This window comes from Hyperolius riggenbachi, chromosome 11 (genome assembly GCF_040937935.1).
Source record: "Hyperolius riggenbachi isolate aHypRig1 chromosome 11, aHypRig1.pri, whole genome shotgun sequence".
NCBI classification, from domain to species: domain Eukaryota; kingdom Metazoa; phylum Chordata; class Amphibia; order Anura; family Hyperoliidae; genus Hyperolius; species Hyperolius riggenbachi.
In genome coordinates, this window is record NC_090656.1 from 231075630 (window position 1) to 231095935 (window position 20306).

Consider the following 20306-nt stretch of genomic DNA (forward strand, 5'->3'; position numbering starts at 1 on the left):
CTGGGAGGGAACGCAGATTTTAGTACCTAAACACACGATACAACATGTTTTCCGGGGTCGGACTCTGAGGCACATACAGATGGTCCCGATCATCATCCTCATCATACAACTCTTCTCCTGAGTCTGACCCACCCACCACCTCTGCCACCCCAACATCCCCAGACACAGACCCCTCATCGTCCTCAACATTAACTTGGGATGCTGGCCTGAGCCAGACCTCCTCCTCCACATCAGGCCCCATCATCTCCTCAATGGCAGCCCTCATTAATCGCTCTGGCGACGGACTGATGGACACAACGTTCTCCTCCGGGGAGGGCTGCTGCTGACCACTGGCTGCTGGGGTGGATGTTATAGCTTGCGTGGGGCGTTGGCTGTTGCTGTTGTTGGGAGTGCTGCTCACAGCGGAGGTCTCTGGGGAACTCATGTTGAGCTCATATAGTGGTTGACGGTGAGTGGAGTATTACTGATCCCAGCAATATACACACTGACTGGCAGAGTACGCAATGCTATATAGTGTGGCTGAGCGGTGTACACAGAGTGGCAGTAAACACAATGCTATATAGTCTGGCTGAGCGAGCGGTGTACTACTGTTCCCAGCAGAATCAGAGTGGCAGTAAACAATGGTATATAGTCTGGCTGAGCGGTGTACACAGAGTGTCAGTAAACAATGGTATATAGTCTGGCTGAGCGAGCGGTGTACTACTGTTCCCAGCAGAATCAGAGTGTCAGTAAACAATGGTATATAGTCTGGCTGAGCGGTGTACACAGAGTGTCAGTAAACAATGGTATATAGTCTGGCTGAGCGGTGTACACAGAGTGGCAGTAAACACAATGCTATATACTCTGGCTGAGCGAGCGGTGTACTACTGTTCCCAGCAGACACAGAACAGTAAACAGAATGCTATATAGTGTGGCTGAGCGAGCGGTGTACCACTATTCCCAGCAGACACAGAACAGTAAACAGAATGCTATATAGTGTGGCTGAGCGAGCGGTGTACCACTATTCCCAGCAGACACAGAACAGTAAACAGAATGCTATATAGTGTGGCTGAGCGAGCGGTGTACCACTATTCCCAGCAGACACAGAACAGTGAACAGAATGCTATATAGTGTGGCTGAGCGAGCGGTGTACCACTATTCCCAGCAGACACAGAACAGTGAACAGAATGCTATATAGTGTGGCTGAGCGAGCGGTGTACCACTATTCCCAGCAGACACAGAACAGTGAACAGAATGCTATATAGTGTGGATGAGCGAGCGGTGTACCACTATTCCCAGCAGACACAGAACAGTAAACAGAATGCTATATAGTGTGGCTGAGCGAGCGGTGTACCACTATTCCCAGCAGACACAGAACAGTGAACAGAATGCTATATAGTGTGGCTGAGCGAGCGGTGTACCACTATTCCCAGCAGACACAGAACAGTGAACAGAATGCTATATAGTGTGGCTGAGCGAGCGGTGTACCACTATTCCCAGCAGACACAGAACAGTAAACAGAATGCTATATAGTGTGGCTGAGCGAGCGGTGTACCACTATTCCCAGCAGACACAGAACAGTAAACAGAATGCTATATAGTGTGGCTGAGCGAGCGGTGTACCACTATTCCAAGCAGACACAGAACAGTGAACAGAATGCTATATAGTGTGGCTGAGCGAGCGGTGTACCACTATTCCCAGCAGACACAGAGTGGCAGTAAACAGAATGCTATATAGTGTGGCTGAGCGAGGTACACAGAGTGGCAGTAAACAGAATGCTATATAGTGTGGCTGAGCAAGCGGTGTACTACTATTCCCAGCAGACACAGAGTGGCAGTAAACAGAATGCTATATAGTGTGGCTGAGCGAGGTACACAGAGTGGCAGTAAACAGAATGCTATATAGTGTGGCTGAGCAAGCGGTGTACTACTGTTCCCAGCAGTGACACAATGACAGGGGGGACCCTGGCTAGCGTGGCTGGAGCGCGAACTACCCTGCCTGCCTACCCAAAGCTAAACCCACAGACAAATGGCGGAGATATGACGTGGTTCGGGTATTTATTTACCCGAACCACGTGACCGTTCGGCCAATCAGAGCGCGTTCGGGTCCGAACCACGTGACCCGTTCGGCCAATCACAGCGCTAGCCGAACGTTCGGGGAACGTTCGGCCATGCGCTCTTAGTTCGGCCATATGGCCGAACGGTTTGGCCGAGCACCGTCAGGTGTTCGGCCGAACTCGAACATCACCCGAACAGGGTGATGTTCTGCAGAACCCGAACAGTGGCGAACACTGTTCGCCCAACACTACTCCCTATCCCCATCTTGCACCTCTGACACTGTAGTTGCCATTGGCAGGTTTTTGTGCGCTGCATCAATTATTATGTATAGTGCTTGGGGGGGCCCCATTGTAAGACTTGCATCGGGGCCCACAGCTCCTTAGCTACGCCACTGAGCGGACGTGTCAAACCCAAGCTTCTCTTGGGTTTCAGCAACATCAGCAATTTCCCTGAGAGCCAGACAGGAGAAATACCAACTAACAGCTTGTACAATTAGCTAGCTGACTTGGGGGTTGATTCACTTTGTAGGACGGGATCCCCGCACTTTGGCCCAATAGGGTGAAGTGACAGGCAACCTATTGGGCCAATCAAAGTGCGGGGATCTCACCCTAAAAGTCACTGGACCAAACAGGGCCCAGAGTGGGACAATTGGAGCAGCTGTTAGTTTTGGGGTAGCATGAGTAAGTTAGTAATACATGCTACAGCAGTAACGTGCACTACTTTGAAAATGTTACTTGCGCTGCCACACTAAGCTGCGCTGCTGGAGCAGTGTAGCTTAGTGAGTCCACTGCTACTGATTTGTATGTGAGCCAGATGTAGCCATCAAAAGAGCCACATCTGGCTCCCGAGCCATAGGTTCCCTACCCCTGCTCTAGGCCATAGCCTTTGTGGCCTTGTCTGAAATTCGTCCATGCTTGTGGACGGTCCTGCTCTGCATAGACTTCAGTGCAATTTGCTGTATCTGTTTTTCCTGTAGACAAATTCTAACAGCCGTATTGGTAGAATATATCCCTCTGACTTCAGGTGTCCTTTCAGTCTATTGTTCCTGGATACGCAGTATGCTTGTGCCGAGCTGCTGCAGAAGTCGCCTATAGTCCTTCCTCTGGAGTAATATCACGTTTGTGTTACACACAGACATTTAATTCTTCATTACGGAGTTCAGATGTGTGAGCTCTTCACTCCACAGAGCTGATTAAACCTTTCCCTGCAAATGCACAGTGCGCAATTACTCCCAATCATTTCCCAGGCATCTGCATAAGTCATATATTATTTACTGATTGTCTTTCTAGATTGTGCTTCCTCCCCCCCCCTCCCCCCCCCCCCCCCCCCCCGCTTTACCAAGGCGTTATGTATGTAAAGAAAAGAAATACCGCATTCTTTTATTTATTTATGTAAAGTAAGTTTCTTACAGAACAGGAAACTGGTAACTTCAGCAGGGTGCATTGTGGGTATCAAACTGCCCAATGTTATCAGGGCCGGTTCCAAACTTTTTGCCACCTGAGGCAAACATGTTTGGATGTACCCCCCAAACCCCCGATTTGGAATGATCACACAGCACCTGACAATTTAATTTGCTTCATTTAATGCTCTCACATGACATGCTGCAGCTCAACACAATAGCACACTGGCTGGCTGCAAGTCTGTGACAAACACACTGCTCACCCTCAGCCACTCCATTCCTCCTCAGTCAGGACAGTAGTGCCACCTCCTCTCTTCTGCTGCTCTCCTACCTCCCCCCTCCTCACTCACTGTCAGACTCCTCACACAGCACAACAAGCTGCTTTTGCCCAATGATGCTCTCCTGCCTCCCCCCTCCTCACTCACTGTCAGACTCCTCACACAGCATAACAAGCTGCTTTACCCCAATGATGACCTCTTCACCTCACTCTCCTCCGGCTTCTCCTCCTACTCTGACTGCATGCTGTTAGTGTAAACACAGTACAAATATGCTGCCCCTGTAATCTCTGCGTCTGATGCAAGTGTTTCACCTTGCTTCATGAGAGAACCGGCTCTGAATGTTATCAGCAGTTATTCCGTCCTCTACATTACAGCGAACGATTCGGGCCATCTCTATTCCTGTCTGACCTCAAGAAGTGTCAAAATTAATCGCTCAGAAAAAGCAGGGAAAAGCGCTTTTAAAATCGCTCAACAAATCGCTCAGCGCTGCCTGTTTAGTCTGGCATACATGAAAACCTGACTATTTCCTCTGTAACACAGTCCAGCCTGCAATCCTGTATTGATATGAGTAATAACTATGCACTGTGAGTCCTATGGGAGAATAGCACTTCACAAATGTTATTGTATGTTATTATTGTATTGCGATATCCGGTTTTGACGTTTCAATCCATCAGGGATATAACCTGCGCTGGAAAGTGAGAGATCTGCTGAACTACAGTATCGACTGTATGTAAATATCTGAAAGTTTTAGCATGTTGCCTGGCAACCAATGCTATGACACTAGATGCTACCTCCGCCCACACTGCTAATTAGCGCTCTTGATGAATGACACAGAATTAGTACGAGGCTAGGGGCAGCGGATGCCTCGTGCCTCAGTGATATCGCCGGACAGCAATGAATGGAGTCATTAATCACACAATCGTTCTAGATGCGGCAGCATCTAAACTTGGACCTCGTCACAGCAGTCTATAGCAGCAGCAGCCTGGCATCAAGTTCACTGCGAGCAGCAGAGCATGATGGGAAATGGGCAATCGTGATCACTTATTACCCTTCCTGTAGATTAGCAGCCATTACCCAGTGCCAGCTCTGGCTGTCAATAAAAGAGGTGTATGGCAGAGAAGGATTAAGATGAAATGAGACTTAACCCTAACCATCCCCCCACCATTGCCTAACCCTAACCACCCCCTCCTTCTCGATGCCTAACCCTAACCATCCCCCCACCGATGCCTAACCCTAACCATCCCCCCACCGATTCCTAACTCTAACTACCCCCCTTCTTCTCGATGCCTAACCCTAACCACCACCCCCCACCGATGCCTAACCCTAACTACTCCCTTCTTCTCGATGCCTAACCCTAACCACCATCCCCCACCGATGCCTAACCCTAACTACTCCCTTCTTCTCGATGCCTAACCCTAACCACCCCCTCCTTCTCGATGCCTAACCCTAACCATCCCCCCACCGATGCCTAACCCTAACTACCTCCTTCTTCTCGATGCCTAACCCTAACCACCATCCCCCACCGATGCCTAACCCTAACTACTCCCTTCTTCTCGATGCCTAACCCTAACCACCCCCTCCTTCTCGATGCCTAACCCTAACCATCCCCCCACCGATGCCTAACCCTAACTACCTCCTTCTTCTCGATGCCTAACCCTAACCACCATCCCCCACCGATGCCTAACCCTAACTACTCCCTTCTTCTCGATGCCTAACCCTAACCACCCCCTCCTTCTCGATGCCTAACCCTAACCATCCCCCCACCGATGCCTAACCCTAACTACCTCCTTCTTCTCGATGCCTAACCCTAACCACCATCCCCCACCGATGCCTAACCCTAACTACTCCCTTCTTCTCGATGCCTAACCCTAACCACCCCCTCCTTCTCGATGCCTAACCCTAACCATCCCTCCACCGATGCCTAACCCTAACTACCCCCTTCTTCTCGATGCCTAACCCTAACCACCATCCCCCACCGATGCCTAACCCTAACTACTCCCTTCTTCTCGATGCCTAACCCTAACCACCACCCCCCACCGATGCCTAACCCTAACCACCATCCCCCACCGATTCCTAACCCTAACTACCTCCTTTTTCTCGATGCCTAACCCTAACCATCCGCCCACCAATGCCTAACCCTAACCACCCCCCCCCACCGATGCCTAACCCTAACTACAACCTTCTTCTTGATGCCTAACCCTAACCAATACCGGCAATCTGAAAACGGCCTTAGGTGTAATCGTCCAAAATGCTGCAGGACCCACGTTTGAGAAAAATTGCAATCACGAGAAGCGTCTCAGGTTCCATACTTACCTGGGGCTTCCTTAAGCCGCCTTGAGGCCGCTCGTCCCTCGCCGTCTCCCCGGGTGGCTCCCGTCACCCGCAATAGTGCCTGAAAGCCTGGCCGAGTCTCACGTTTTGTCGTGTCGGGGCTTAAAGAGAATCAGAGATGAGCTAACCTAAAGATTTGCTACTTACCCAGGGCTTCCTCCACCCCCATAAGCACCGCTGAGTCCCTCGCCGCCCTCCCCCGGTCCTCCATTTAGCGGAAATCAGCCCCGGGAACTGGCTTAGCCAAGTTAGTAGGGCTCTTCTGCGCATGCGCAGAGACAGAGCGGCTGCGCATGCGCAGAAGAAACCGATTGAGCCAGTTACTGGGGCTGATTGCGGACAAACGGATGACCGCGGCAGGACAGTGAAGGACTCATCTGTGTTACTAGCGCTGGAGGAAGCCCCAGGTAAGTAGCAAATCTTTAGGTTAGCTCATCTCTGGTACACTTTAAGGAAGCCTCTGGTAAGCAGGGCCGGGCCGAGGCATAGGCTGAAGAGGCTCCAGCCTCAGGGCGCAGTGTAGGAGGGGGCGCAGAATTCATTCAGCTGTCATTCCTAATTGTGTTTGAAGCAGAAAGAAATAAGAAAAGGGGATACATGGCAGTGACTGCAAGCCAGATAACTAGATATTAAGGTGTTGGGGAAGTTGTGGGCCCTGTGGCGCCTCTTAGTCTAATAGCAATCAGTGTGTGACAGCTGGGGTGGGAGGGATGGGGGGGGGGGCGCACTTTGGTGTCTCAGCCTTGGGTGCTGGAGGACCTTGTCCCGGCTCTGCTGGTAAGTATGGAACCTGAGACGCTTCTCATCTCAGGTGCACTTTAAGGAAGCCTCTGGTAAGTATGGAACCTGAGACGCTTCTCATCTCAGGTGCACTTTAAGGAAGCCTCTGGTAAGTATGGAACCTGAGACGCTTCTCATCTCAGGTGCACTTTACGTAACACTGGGACTTTACAGCTGAACTCCGAGTTAGGGCCCATTCACTCTTGTGCACTTTACAAGCGATTTCAGCATCGCTGAAAATCGCTAGTGTTTTGAAAAGCGCTTGTACAATGAAAAGTGTATGGAAGTGTTCTCATCTAAGCGATTTGCGATTTGCTGAAATGCAAACATGTTGCCTGCAGCGTTTTCTGAGCGATTCTGAGCAATTAGCGTTTTAGTGTTAAGTATAGGAGCGCTGGTAAATCGCTCTGGAAGCGCTGGCCTGTTTACCATCAACAGAGTTTTTCAGCGATTTTCCAACAGTTTTACCCTTCAAACCTTGCAGTTTACCCACAAAGCACCTCTTTTTCCTGTGCAGATGTCATTTCCTGTTTATGAAGTGTTTATTGAACACAGCTTATTGAACTAGAAATCGCAAAACAGTCATCGCTAAAAAAACGCTAGAAGAAAAAACGCTTTATGTACAGTGAAAAATCACTGGAAAATCTCAAGGAAAAAAAGCCGGAAAGCTCCAGAAAATCGCTCAGCGTTTGCGATTGCGTTTAGCGATTTCTAGTGTGAATAAGCCCTTACTCTTTGCCAGTTGTAAACTTTTCACAAAAAAAAAAAAAAAAAAGTAAAAACACCCCAAGGTTTCTCCCCTGAAACACGGGGAAGGATTCTGCGATGACATGTAGGAGATCGCAGAACGTCAGAGCTTTCGCCATATGTCATTTAAATAACTGGGGGATAATTTCAGGGACATTTCAAGAGACCGACAAGCTCTGAGGTTCCGCCGTGAAAAGCAATCTATATTTACAACGCCATCCTGCGACCGGCCCGGTAATGAGAGGCCCCCTGATCTGCAATCAGAACGCCACACTTCAGTGAGGTCACTGCGCCAAATGTCAGTTATTATCCATTCACCATCTTGCCCAGATCCACGTCCATTAATGGAAGCTTAGAGCGCCAAATAATATGTTTATATATAGGTGGAAGAGGCATAATGCAGCCGACATCTACATAAACAGGCCTGATAAGTGGGTGAGTGCTGAGGGGGGGGATATATGAAAAAGGGCGCAGGGAATTGCCGCTAGTAGAATTTTGCTAAGATTAGCGATATTATACTGCTGGATTCTGATAGTAAAATAGGATGGTGGTGTAGTGGTTAGCGCTCTTGCATTGCAGCGCTGGGTCTCCAGTTTGAATCCCAGCCATGATGCTATCTGCACGTAGTTTGTGTGTTCTCCATGTGTCTGTGTGGGTTTCTTCCGGGCACTCTGGTTTCCTCCCACATACAAAAACATACATAAAAGTGAATTGTTTTCCCCTAAATTGGGCCTAGACTATGATACATACACTACACTAAAACACCAAGGCGAGCAAAATGGGAGACCCTCTATGCAATACGTTTCTAACAGGCTCCCAGTGGAGAAAGTGGGTCTCATGACCGCTATTGACAATTGTTCAAAAAGAACAAAATGCTACGCGTCATCACGGCGGCTGGCGTGACAGTCCTGCGCATGCGCGGTTTACTAACTCTAAATTGCGCATGCGCAGGACTGTCACACCAGCCGGCGTGATGATGCGAAGCGGCTGGCGTGATGACACCATGCGTCAGGAACCAGGAAGAGCCGGCCTGGGTGTCACCGGTAACGGGGGCCTTCGGAGGCACACAGAGAGAAGCCAGGAAGACCCAGGGGGACCTCACGGCCTACGGTGGGCTGGAGGAAGCCCCAGGTAAGTGAGATCTTTTATTCTATGTACTGCTCAGGGCTCCTTTAACCTCCTTAGCGGTAACCCCGTGTGTGACACGGGGTAAGCCGCCGGAGGGTGCCGCTCAGGCCCTACTGGGCCGATTTACTTAATTTTTTTTTTTGCTGGACGCAGCTAGCACTTTGCTAGCTGCGCCAGCACCCCGATCGCCGCCGCCACGCGCCCGATCGCCGCTATCCGGTGCGGCGCGCGGCCCCCCCCCCCCCAGACCCCGAGCGCTGCCTGGCCAATCAGTGCCAGGCAGCGCCGAGGGGTGGATCGGGTCTCCCAATGACGTCCCGACGTCGCTGACGTCGGTGACGTCATTCTGCCCCGTCGCCATGGCGACGGGGGAAGCCCTCCAGGAAATCCCGTTCTTTGAATGGGATTTCCTGATCGCCTATCGCCGGAGGCGATCGGCGGGGCTGGGGGGATGCCGCTGAGCAGCGGCTATCATGTAGCGAGCCCTCGGCTCGCTACATGATTTAAAAAAAAAATAATTAAAAAAAAACTGCTGCGCTGCCCCCTGGCGGTATTTTTCATACCGCCAAGGGGGTTAATAGAATTTGTTATGTGAGTGAACTTGGTTAGATCTGTGAATTATTACCGAAAAATGTCTGTATTCATAATATTGTGGGAAGTCTTTTTTTCTTTTTGAACATACACTACACAATACATACATGGACATATGACCACTGGCGTATCAATAGGGGAAGTAGCCCCTGCCCCATGGCCGGATTTCTGGCAAGGCCGGATAGGCCATGGCCTAGGGCACCAGATAAACAAGGGGCGGCCTGCAGACAGTGGGCATTATTTGCAAGTGTCCAAACAAATGAAATTGGTCAGGATAACTGCCCTATTAGTACCAGCTGGCATCTGCCTGTGCTGTGCTACAGGCAGCTGCAGTCCGTTAACCAAACGTTTGTGAACAGTGTGTGACTAGCAAAAAGCCAGACCTTGTCCAGTGACATAGCAGCAGCTCCAGGCAGTTACAGAAGGCCGGGTCTCACACACTTGGTGTGGGGGATGAAAAGACCAGGGGCAGCACCAGCAAATAGTACAGAATACAGAAGGCAGCCTCTCACAGTACCCATTTCTTAATTATTGATTGGCCAGCGCTGTTACCCTGGAGACAGCAGTGGGTACAGGATTCACTTTTACGTATTGCTGACCCCACCCAATGTCCAATTGTGAGCCACTTTTGACTGTGTGTGTGTGGTGGAAGGCTCCCACCACGCCCATCACCTGTAGATCGCTTGATTGACCAGTTCCCCCGTGTGACATGATTGATTCACTTCACGTTGCCATGGAGACCTCGGCACTAGCCCCAATAGTGGACACCATCGGCACAAAATTTTTTGGATTGGTGTGTGTGGAGAGAGATGGTAGGATACGCTTTCATTTGGGGCGGCTGGTAATAGTCGGCCTTGGGCGGTAAGAAGTACAAATCCGGCCCTGCCCTGCCCCCGTGGGGCCCGCTCCTGGCCGTTTTGGGGGGGCAGGAGGGGTCGCAGCATGAGGAGAGAGCTTGGTAGCACGTCGGTGGGGAGGGGGGGGGGGGACGATCCCCCCCTCCCTTACCTCAGGTTCTCCCCTCTGCGCTCCCCTCCTGCATCTATATAAGTGTTAGCGGCGGCAGCAGCAGCAGCAGCTATAACTACCTCCATTCACCACCAGAGGTTGCCGATCTCCAAGGGCTTCACATTACTTCCTGTTAAAACAGGAAGTAATGTGAAAGTAATGTGAATCCCTTGCAGATTGGCGACCTCCGGTGGTGAATGGAGGTAATTATAGCTGTTGCTGCTGCCGCCGCTAACACTTATATAGATGCAGGAGGGGAGCGCAGAGGGGAGAGCCCGAGGGGAGCGCAGAGGGGAGAGCCCGAGGTGAGGGAGGGGGGGGATCTTCTCCCCTCCCCACCGACCTGCTACCAAACTCTCCCCTCATGCTGCGCCCCTCCTGCCCCCCCAAAACAGCCATGAGCGGGCCCCAGGGTGTGTGGGAGGGCGCTCAAATTTTTACAGGGGGGCCCGGGGACTTCTAGTTAGGCCCCTGCATATGACTATGGTAGGTGTTAGATTGTTAGCACCTCCGATTAAGCAATACCAGTTGCCTGGCTGTGCTGCTGATCCTCTGCCTCTAATAGTATTAGCCACAAACCCTGAACAAGCATGCAGCAGATCAGGTGTTTCTGACATTTTTGTCAGATCATACAAGATTAGCTGCATGCTTGTTTCTGGTGTTATTCAGATACTACTGCAGGCAAATAGCTCAGCAGGGCTGCCAGGCAACTGGTATTGCTTAAAAGGAAATTAATATGGCAGCCTCCATATACCTCTTACTACAGTTCTCCTTTAATGAAGCAAGTAGTAAGTTGTCGAGTGGTGTACGATCATTCCAAATCCGGGGGAGGGGGGCACATCCTCACAAGTTTGCCTCAGGCAGCAAAAAGTCTAGAACCGGCCCTGTCTGTACAGCACTCTATCAATGCCTAACCCTAAGACAATGCCCCCTTTCGGTGGTCCCTAACCCCCGTTTCCATGCCTTAACCCCCCTCTGCCAGGGGGGGGGGGGAGGGGCTATTATGCTTGCCGCTATTCCGGTGCCTCTGGGCACCAAAAGTTTTGTGATTTGCAGCAAAGAAGGTACATTTGGGCGCCTGGAAGCGCGCTATAGCGAAATCTCGATTCTTTGCCGCTAATTGTGGCTTTCATAATCGGCACCTGTGATGACGCTGTTTTTTTTTCTTAACCACTTGAGGTCCACAGTGGAAAACCCCCCTAAAGACCAGGCACATTTTTGTGAAAATGGCCACTGCAGCTTTAAGGCCAAGTTGCAGGGCTGCACAACACAGCACACAAGTGATTTCCCCCCTCCCCTTTTCTCCCCACCAACAGGGCTCTCTGTTGGTGGGGTCAGATCGCCCCCCCCCCCCCCCCGGATGTTTATTTGTTTATTTATTTTTCGATAAATGTTTATTTTTTAAATAAATGTTGCTATTTTTTTAATGTGTTTATATTCCCCCCTCCCTCCCTTTCCCCGCTGGCCAATCCATGTGATCAGCTGTCATAGGCTTCAGCCTATGACAGCTGATGACCGCCGACACTCTGGAGGGGACAGCCATGTCACACGGCTGTCCCCAGTACAGCGCTGCTGCTGATCACAGCGCTGTACAATGTGTAAAGACGGCGGTTTCGCCATCTAACAGTCTCCCGAGCAGAGCGGCAATCGCCGCTCGGAGACTGAAGTCGGGGCGGAGCTCCGCCCCTCAAGCAGGAGATGCGTGCACAGCCTGCGCGATCTCCTGCAAATCCCAGCCCCAGGACTTGACGGCAATTGGCGTTAGGCGGTCCTGGGGCTGGCGTGGGGCGGTCTTTGAGTAGTTAAGGGCTCCAGCACCCCCTTTTCCTGATTTGGTGTGTGAGACCCCCACAGTCTGATGTTGTGCAACAAATACCAGCTACAGTATATACAGATTTTTTTTTTTTTTAACGTTAAGAACAACTCCTCCCCACAGTATGCTTAATGATGGAGTTGTTCCGGCTGGGTGCACACATAACATAACGTGAAAGATCGCATTTTATGTCATGTGGGAGGCTTTTTTTGTACAGCGTTTTTTCTGTGTTTGTACTGCGTTTTTGCTGTGTTTGCGTTTTTTACAGCAGATGCGTTTTTCAAGTGTTTTGCGTGCGTGTTAATGCGTTTGCGTTTTGCATATACAAAATCTATATATCCGTTTTGTATGCGCTTTTCATGCGTTTTCCAACTGCGTTTTATGCTAATCACTAGGAAGACAACAGGAAGCGGAAATGGTACTTATCCGTTAGCCGGGCGCATCCTCTAGGTGGCGACAAAACTCCACCAGAGTTACATCTTTCCCTACTATCCATGTCGGCCTGGAGGGGGAATATTAATTAGCGCCACCTGCCGGATGCGCCCGGCTAACGGATAAGTACCGCGGAAGTACATCAGAATAAATAAAAAACAAAAACACGCATATAAAAAATAATGGAAAACGCATGAAAAACGCATACCATTGCGTTCCCATTGTTTTTGATTATGTGCGTTTTGATGCGACTTTGAATATTATGCAACTAAACCTGCATTTTTAAATACGCAGGTTTGAAAACGCATAGAAAACGCATATGCATTTTTTACATGTGTTTTTCCTGCGGCACATAGACTTTCATTAGCGGCAAAAACGCAGCGTTTTCCACAACGCTAGCGTTTCTGCTAAGTGTGCACCTAGTCTCAGGCTTGTAGTAGGGATGATCAATATTTCCGAGTTGATGAAAATGTATGCAAATTTTTATGCAAATGTATGCAGTTTAAAAATGGACCAATCAATTTAAACCCAGGTTTAGGCCTCCTTTCCACTGACTGTTGAGCTGTGTGCTCATCAGCAAGCAGTTATCAGGCAGCAACAAGCAGTTATCAGGCAGCAGTGAGCAGTTACCAGGCAGCAGTGAGCAGTTGTGAGCGTTTGAGAGGCATTTCACTGCCTATCAGCGGTCCGTGGAAAGGAGGCCTTAAATTGACTGGTCTGTTTTGAAGCTGCATATATTTGATGCAAATATTATGCAACTCTGAACGGGACTTATTCAAATTAGCAAAAAGTGCATTTGATAGGTCCAATGCTAAACAGCATACAGTTTGCCTTATATTTGCATACAAGCCACATTAACAACATCTCTCTGGATCTCCGATTGGCAGCAAGGTAGTGGCCACACCTATCTTTATGAATTCCGCACACCTTGTCTCACGTTGTTCTGTTTTTTGAGTTTGTGTTTTGTGACTTTTTTGGGGTTTGTTCTTTTTTTCTATTATTTTTTCCTCCGCAATTTTTTTTTTTGCCATGTTTTAAATGCAATTTTTTTCGGATTGTGATTTTTTTTTCCATGCATACCAATGGAGTATATTTACATGGCAATGTATCTAATGAACTTCAAAATCACATGCGATTTTTCATGCACCAAATGCAACTTTTCGCGTTTTCATTGACTTATAGGACATGCGAATCGCACGAAAGAAAAAGCATCACTGCCACACGGATTTAAAATGCTGAATGATCGCTAAATACAACAGGCACCAGAAATGAGAAAACGCGGGTCAAACGCGATGCCACTGAAATACAGTAGATGCGTGATGAACACAAAATTGCAATTCCACACATCGGAATTCTAATAAGTGTGAAAGTTCCTTAAGGCCTCTTTCACAGTGCGATGTTAAAGTCGCACGCTAGAAAATTGTATAACGCAGACTAACGCACAGCAATACTAAGTCTGTGCAACATTCACAGTGCACACGTTGCGTGTAACGTGATGCGTTATTAGAAAGTGCTGCATGCTGTGCGTTTAGCAAAGAATCTGCTGCGTTATGTGTGTTGCACTTGCTCAGTAATGTTTTTTTATATCCTACTAATATAATAAATGGAAAAGTTCGGATGTTTGGATGTTTGTTACTCGATCATGACAACAACGGCTGAACTGATTTGAATGAAATTTGGCACACACATAGTACATTACCTGGAATAAAGTATAGGATACTTTTTATCCCCATAACCAAAAAGGGGGCGGAGACAAATACAAATTTCATTTGGAAAATGTAAACAGCAGCCATTCTCACACTGTTAATGGTAGGGTTCTCAAACTTTGCACAGTTGGTTACTGGGTGACTGGGGTTAATATTCAGAAAAGTGGGTGGAGCCTACAAAAGGCAATACAAAATTACCTATTGATTTTTCAGGGGAATATTTCATTGCTGCCATTCTTGCACTGTTAATGGCACAAGCCTCAAACCTGGTACAGTTGATCATTGGGTGACTGGGGTTTAAATTTATAAAAGGAGGTGGAGCCACAAACAGCCAATATGATTTGTTTCATTTTAATGCAGGTTATTGATGCCAAAGACCGCAAAGCTCACAAACTTGGTCATTGAATAATTGATTAATTGTGTGTTAGGGTTAGGAAAAGTGGGCGCAGCCAACACCTGCAAAATACATAAACGGGCAATGCCGGGTCATCAGTAGGCGGAGACAAATGCAAATTTCACTGAGAAAATGTAAACTGCAGCAATTCTTACACTTTTAATGGTAGGGTTCTCATACTTTGCACAGTTGGTCACTGGGTGACTGGGATTAATATTCAGAAAAGTGGGTGGAGCCTACAAAAGCCAATCAAAATTCACGTATTGATTTTCAAGGGGAATATGTAATTGCTACCATTCTTGCACTGTTACTGGCACAAGCCTTAAACCTGGTACAGTTGGTCATTGGGTGACTGGGGTTCAAATTCAGACAAAGGGGTGGAGCCACAAACAGCCAATCAGATTTGTTTAATCTCAATGCAAATGATTGATGCCTAAAAACCGCAAAGCTCACAAACTTGGTTATTGAGTAATTGTTAGACTTAGAAATAGTAGGCGGAGCCAACACCAGCCAAATACATACCTGAACAATGTTAGGAAATAAGTGGGTGGAGAAATACAAATTTCATTGCGCAAATGTAAACTGCAGCCGTTCTTACATTGTTAATGGCAGTGTTCTCAAACTTTGCACAGTTGGTCACTGGGTGACTGCGATTAACCTTCCTGGCGGTAAGCCCAAGCTGAGCTCGGGCTATGCTGCGCAGGAAGATATCTCAGCCCCTGGTGGGGCGATTTGCCCCATTTAAATTGCTGTACGCGCAGCTAGCACTTTGCTAGCTGCGCGTACAGCTTCATCGCCGCCGCTCTGCGGCGATCGCCCGCACGCAGCGGCGCAAGAGGGCCCCCCGCCAGAGCCCTGCGCTGCCCGGACCAATGAGTTCCAGGCAGCGCTATGGGCTGGATCGGAGGCGTCTGACGTCAGGACGTAGGCTGACGTCCATGACGTCATTCCGATCGTCGCCATGGCGACAGGAGAAGTCAAACAGGGGAACACGTTCTATACGCGTTCCCCTGTTTGCTATTGATGCCGGCGACGATCGCACTAGAGGGACACATGCGCCCTCTAGTGGTGTTTCATGTAGCTACCACTCTGGTAGCTTTACATGAAACAAAAAAAAAAAAAATTAAAAAAAAAAAAGGATTTCTGTCTATCTGGCAGAAAAATCGAACCGCCAGGAGGGTTAATATTAAAGTGGGTGGAGCCTATAAAAGCCAATCAAAATCCACCTATTGATTTTTAAGGGGAATATTTAATTGCTGCCATTCTTGCATTGTTAATCACCTGTACCTGGTACAGTTGGCCATTGGATGATTGGTGTTCAAATTCAGAAAAGGGGTGGAGCCACATCCAATCAGATTAATTTTATTTCATTGCAAATTATTGATGCCAAAGACCGCAAAGCTCACATACTTGGTCATTAAGTAATTGTGTGTTAGGGTTAGGAAAAGTGGGCAGAGCCAACACTAGCCAAATGCATACCCGGGCAACGCTGGGCATCCAGCTAGTATATATATATATATATATATATGTATATATGTATATATATATATATATATATATATATATATATATATATATATATATATGCATACGCCGTTTTCGTTCCATCACTGTGCAACGAAAACGGCGCACCAAACGCAGGGCTAAACAATGCACTATAACATCCAAGTTATAGTGCACAATGGTGGTAATTCATAAAAATTTAGCTACTTGTGATATACGTGCGGAGATACTCCGCTGTAGGCAGGCGTTAGGCTGTCGGGAGACGTGCGGAAACAGGAGAAGCAGGCGGAATCCCTCCGTGCGGTGTTCTCTCTGCAGCTGCTTGGGAGGTCTGTCCCATTCACTGCAACGGATTCCGCACGCTTCTCGCCACATCAGAGGTAGCGGTAATACCCGTCCGCATACCGCTACCTCTAATCTTTATGAATTGACATTTGTTACTGTTGCTGTGATAATCACCGCGCAAGGCGGTGATTGATCACTCTGCTCGCAAATGTCGGCTTTTCATGCGGAAAAAGCCTTTATGAATGCATATTTTGGTGTGTGGTCGGTAAAGTGAGCGTTTTTTTGCATTTCCGAATGCGGGAATGCTTTATGAATCGAGGCCAATGTGTTGCGTTAGGGGCAAGTTGTGCGACCTTAACGTCGCATCAAACGCAACGTCCTGATGGGAAAGTAGCCTTAGGCCTGGAACCCACTAGAGCGTTTTTTTTTAGTGTTTAGGGAGCGCTTTCAATCGCTAGCGATTTCCCTAAACACTCTGCCAAAGTAAATGGATGGGACGGATTCCACTAGAGTGATTGCGATTAAGGAAATGGCAATCGCAGGACATGCAGCATTTTGGGAGCGTTTCCATTCAAATTCGAATGAATTTTATAGGAGCAGGGAAATCGCTCCCAAAATCCCCCAAAAGTGCCTGCACCATTTTTGGGGCGTCTTTGCTATAATGGAAGGTATAGGAAGAGCGCTAAACGCTCACAAAACTGCTTTATGCAGCGATTGCGTTCGCTTTCTTTAGAATAAATACATTGTATTTATTGTTTTCCGGGTCAAAGAGTTCACTTCCTGACTTGTGTCAGTGAGTGAATTAGAAAACCGCTCTGGAAAAAGAGCTTAGAAAAGCGCTTTTACCAGAAACGCACCATGCAGTGGAGCGCCAGGAGGGGGAAATAAACCGCTTGCGTTTGCATTTTCGATTTTAGGTGTGAATGAGGCCTCGGCCTTTTTTCACTGCACAGCTGAATCGCAAAACCGCAAATCGCTAGTGATTTTCAAATCGCTAGGCTTGCTACATTAACATAGAAATCGTGAGAAGTATTCTCCACTATAGTGATACAATTTGCAAATCGCAGTCGCTTTCTGGAGCGATTTTAAGAGGCATAATGCAATGCAAATGAAAAATCGCAATCGCATGACAAAATGAATGATAAATCCCAATTGCTGGCGTTTGTGATTTGTGATTGCAATTGCTGGTGGAAAAGGACCCTCAATCTAATCCCTACCACAGTCCTATGTCTATGTATGTATGGTAGTCTAGGGCCAATTTAGGGAGAAGCCAATTAACTTATCTGCATGCTTTTGAGATGTGGGAGGAAACTGGAGTGTCCGGAGGAAACCCAGACACAGGAATATGAGTTGTGGTGGAATCTCAGTTGGAGAGGTCACCCTTTCTGCTTTATTTATTATCATCATCATCAGTCTATTTCAGGAGAAGCCCTCTGACACCTCTAGTTTCCCCTGATTGTTAGAGCTTCGGCCGCGGTATAAAATATGTGACATGCAGTTTACGATCGTCTTCCTGTCGCCGTCATTTCCTGAGATTCGGCAGCCGGGCGATTCCTGGGGAGGTGCGGCTAAAATCATTACTCACCCTCACACCGTTATCTGCATTCTAGGAACTAATGTTCCTCTCTCATGAGGATGTACACAGCTGCGGGGGCGTGGCTTGGCACTGCGGGGAAGGGGCTGGCATAAACTGTGAGGAGGTGCTTTTCTATGATTGCTGTCTGTGGGCCTGATTCACTATTCGGTGCCCACAGTGGCGTAGCTAAGGAGCAGTGGGCCCCGATGCAAGTTTTACATTGGGGCCCCCCAAGCACTCTATACATAACAATTGATACGGTGCACCAAAACCTGCCAATGGCAACTACAGTGTCAGAGGTGCAAGAAGGGGATGGGGAACTGTTTGTTAATGATTACCATTGTTCAAAGCATATATAGAAGTGATTATTATGAGCACAGGACCAATAGAGAGCTAATACTATAGTTGAGGGAGGGCCCTTTGGGGCCCCTCTGGCCCAAGGGCCCTGATGCGGTCGCTACCTCTGCAACCCCTATTGCTACGCCTCTGGGTTCCCACCTAGTTAGCACGCCCAAAGACTCGTCCAGAGACGCCGGAGGTCACCGCTCAGGCCCTGCTGGGCCGATTTTAATAACTTTGCTTGCTGCGTGTCCTACCCGATCGCCGCCGCTCGCCGCCGATCCGCCGCTACCCGACGCAAAAGAGGGCCCCCCCCCCCGCAGACCCCATGCGCAGCCTGGCCAATCGCCGCCAGGCTGCGCTTTGGGGTGGATCAGGAGTCCCTGTGAAGTCACAACGTCGATGACGTCATTCCATTCGTCGCCATGGCGACGGGGAAAGCCCTCAAGGAAATCCCATTCAGAACGAGCTTTCCTGACGGGCATAGGCGCCAGCGGTGATCAGAGGGGTGGGAGGGATACGGCTAGGCTAGCTACATGATAAAAAAAAAAAAAGGTATAAAAAAACATGCCGTGCGTCTGCGCATAATCAAAACGCCCAGCAGGCTAAGTAGTTAGCACCAAGAAAAGTGAATCAGCTCGCGTGCAAAGTGCACCCAACAGAGCACCCAATGCAACCAATGCAACCTTATAGGCGCATCCGGCCTTTGAGCGCAGGACTTTGCGCGCGAGTGCTAGTTAGCGCGCACAAAGTGTCTTTAGGCATGAAGGGGGGCTTTTCACAAGCGTGCTAACAGTTAGTACCGCTTTGTGTCCCCTGAGAACATTTCACTCACAACATGGCATCACAGGCAGCAACAAAAAAAAGAGAGAAATGTCTGCAGCCAGGCAAAGCAGGATCATCCACAAGGCAACCTTGGCAGGTGCCTGGGGCCTAGGGCCTCATTGCAGCTTAATCCATCTCTTCCGCTGGGTCACCAAGGGAGGGAGTTAGAACCAGATGGTAAAATTGGCCAGTTAAAGGGTAACTGTAGTGAAAATAACATAATGAATACATTTGCTTATTTAATTACAATATTCATTTATAGATTATATAGTCAGGGTTTGCCCATTGTAACATTTTTCCTCTCCCTGATGTACATTCTGACTTTTATCACATGGTGACATCTTTCATCCTGCCAGGTGATCTGTACGGAATGTTCGTTACTGAGTTCTATGCATAGAGGGAGATACTGCTTCCTTGGCAGTTGGAAACAGCTGTTATTTCCCACAATGCAATAAAGTTCACAGACAGGAAACTGTCAGGACCTTGGTCATGACATCACACTGTAGGAGGCGTTTCACCACAATATCAGCCATACAGACCCCTCTGATGATCTTTTTCAAGAAAAAGTAAATATTTCTCCTGGGAAAGGGGGTATCAGCTACTGATTGGGATGAAGTTCAATCTTTGGTTAAAAGAGGAACTCCAGTGAATATAACTTAATGTACAAAAGTGTCTAATTTTTACAATAATTATTTCTTTCATCATTCTGACATTTATCACATGGTGACATTTTTACTGCTGGCAGGTGATGTCAGTGGAAGTAGCTGCTGCTTGCTTTTTTGGCATTTGGAAACAGCTGTTATTTCCCACAATGCAACAAGGCTCCCACACTGTGATGTCAGTACCATGGTCCTGACATCACACTGTGGGAGGGGTTTCAACACAATATCAGCCATACAGAGCCCCCAATGATCAATCTGAAAAAAAGGTAAACATTTCTCATAGGAAAGAGGGTATCGGCTACTGATTGGGGTAAAGTTCAATCCTTAGTCATGGTTTCTCTTTAATTCCCCTACGACCGCTTCACGCCGACGGGCGTGATCGCGACGCAGCCCTAGGACAGTGTTTCTCAACATTTTATTGGTATGTACCCCTTTTAAAACCATATACTCACGAAGTACCCCCTAGCATAGTA